This window comes from Mustela nigripes, chromosome 12, assembly GCF_022355385.1.
Source record: "Mustela nigripes isolate SB6536 chromosome 12, MUSNIG.SB6536, whole genome shotgun sequence".
NCBI classification, from domain to species: domain Eukaryota; kingdom Metazoa; phylum Chordata; class Mammalia; order Carnivora; family Mustelidae; genus Mustela; species Mustela nigripes.
Window position 1 is genome coordinate 152,974,250 of NC_081568.1, and position 2,803 is coordinate 152,977,052.

Genomic DNA, 2,803 nt, shown 5'->3' on the forward strand with positions numbered 1-2,803 from the left:
CACGGACGGGACTGGAAGAGATTATGCTGAGTGAAATAAGTCAAGCAGAGAGAGTCAATTATCATATGGTTTCACTTATTTGTGGAGCATAACAAATAGCATGGAAGACATGGGGAGATAGAGAGGAGAAGGGATTTGGGGGAAATTGGAAGGGGAGGTGAATCATGAGAGTCTATGGACTCTGAAAAACAATCTGAGGGGTTTGAAGTGTGTGGGGGGTGGGATGTTGGGGTAACAGGTGTTTCGCATTATAGAGGGCACAGATTACATGGAGCACTGGGTGTGGTGAAAAAATAATGAATACTGTTATGCTGAAAATAAATAAATTTAATAAAAAAATAAACAAATTTTTAAATGAAAATTAGGAAAGGAAAAGATGCAGTTATATACAAACTATAAATGCCATAGACTAATTCCTTATAAAAACAAAAGCAGTGAAATCAATTGTATCTACAAAAATTATTCAAGTGATTCAGAATAGGGATGGATGAAAATATATCATACACAAGGATGTGAGAAGAAACCTGAGATACCAATACTTATCAGACAAAATAGACTTTAAAACAAAGACTGCAACAAAAGACAAAGAAGAACACATTTAAAGATAACAATCCAATGGGAAGACATAACAACTGCCCACAATTTGTATGCACCCAACCTGGCAACACTTACATCGACCACTTATTTCATACACAAAAATAAACCTATAATGGATTAAACCTAAATGTGAAACCTGAAACCATGAAAATCCTGGAAGAGAACTCAAGCAGTAATGACTCTGCCAGAAGCTGTAGCCACATTTTTCTTGATAGCTCTCCCCCATAGCAGGCAAAACAAAAGCAAAATAAACAGTTGGGACCACATCATAATAAAACGATTTTGTATAGTGAAGGAAACCATTGAGAAACAAAAAGACAATCAACTGAATAGAAGATACTTGCTAATTACACACATGATGAGGGGTTAATAACTAAACATATATGGTAAGGATTTGATACAATGCAACACCAAAAAATATAATAATATTTTGATTTAAAAATAAGCAGAAGATATGAACAGATATTTCTCCAAAGAAGACATTCAGATGGCCAACAGACACACGAAAAGATGCTCAACACCACTCATCATCAGGAAATGCAAATCAAAATCACAATGAGATCCCACCTCACTTGTCAGAATAACTGAACTAAAAAGCACAAGAAACAATACATGTTGGTGAGGATGTGGAGAAAAAGGAACCCCTGTGCACTGTTGGTGGATTGCAAACTGGTGTAGTCCATGTGAAAACAGTATGGCACTTCCTCAGGAATTTAAATGTTTGGTTAGTATACGATCCAATAATCCCACTATTGGATATTTATTCAAGGAAATTGGAAACACTAATTTGAAAAGATATATGCATCTCTGTGTTTATCGCATAATTATTTACAATAGCTAAGGTTTGGAGGCAAGCCAAATATCCATTCAGGGAGGAATGGATAAAGAATATGTGGAGTAAATATAGAATGGAATATAACACAGGCATAAAAATGAATTAAATTTGCAACAACATGAATGGACCTAGACTGTTTCATGCCAACTGAATTATGCCAGACAGAGGAAAATAAAAGCCACATGATTGCACTCACATGTGAAATTTAAGAAAGAACACAAACAGGGGCGCCTGGGTGGCTCAGTGGGTTAAGCCGCTGCCTTCGGCTCAGGTCATGATCTCGGAGTCCTGGGATCGAGTCCCGCATCGGGCTCTCTGCTCAGCGGAGAGCCTGCTTCCCTCTCTCTCTCTCTGCCTGCCTCTCCATCTACTTGTGATTTCTCTCTGTCAAATAAATAAATAAAATCTTTAAAAAAAAAAAAAAAAAAAAAAAAAGAAAGAACACAAACATGCAAAGAAAAAAGGAAACACACACACACAAAACAAGCTCTCTGATATAAAGAACAACTGGTGGTTACCAGACTGGATGTGGTGGGGGAAATTGGTCAAGTAGATAAAGGGGATGAAGACTACATTATCATGATGAGCACTGAGTGATGAATAGACTTGTTGAATCGCTATATAGTACACCTGAGACTAATATGACACTGTTTATTAATTACACTGGAATTTTAATGATTAGAAATAAAGTCTTAAAATAGCTTCTGTTTTATTACACCAAGAAGAATACATAAACATACTATTATTTGCTTTTTATTTCTATATGTTGAGTGTTTGTGTTTATACAGTTGTATATCTATGTAAAAATTTGCACAGTTCCAATGTAAAATAAGTTGCATTAAGTGTAATCGAGCTCATACCGCTGCCTCTCCACCCATCACTAACAATTACCTCGCTTATAGATAACTGAATTTTATTCCTAACGTTTGCTCATATTTAATTGAAGAATATGTATAAATATATAATCATACTATGAACTTTCTTAGATCATCAGTAACATAGTGTACACATACTCCTCCACCTTCCTTTTTGCATTGAACAATAGATCCTGAAGATGACAGCATAGCAATATACAGGATATTACTCATTTCTTTGAGTGGTTGTTAAGTAGTCTATTTTGTGGCTGTGACATTTCCTGTTGAAGAACAGTTGAAGTTTTCCCATTTCAAATAGTGCAGAAATTAATAACCTGAAGCATGTACCTTTTTATAATGTTTCCAACTGTTTAGTTTCTTATTTTCCCAGCTTGATTTAGGTACAGTTGACAAATACAGTCATAGATATTTAAAGTGTACAATGTGATTATTTGATATATATATATATATATATATATATATATATATATATATATATATATATGTATATATAGTG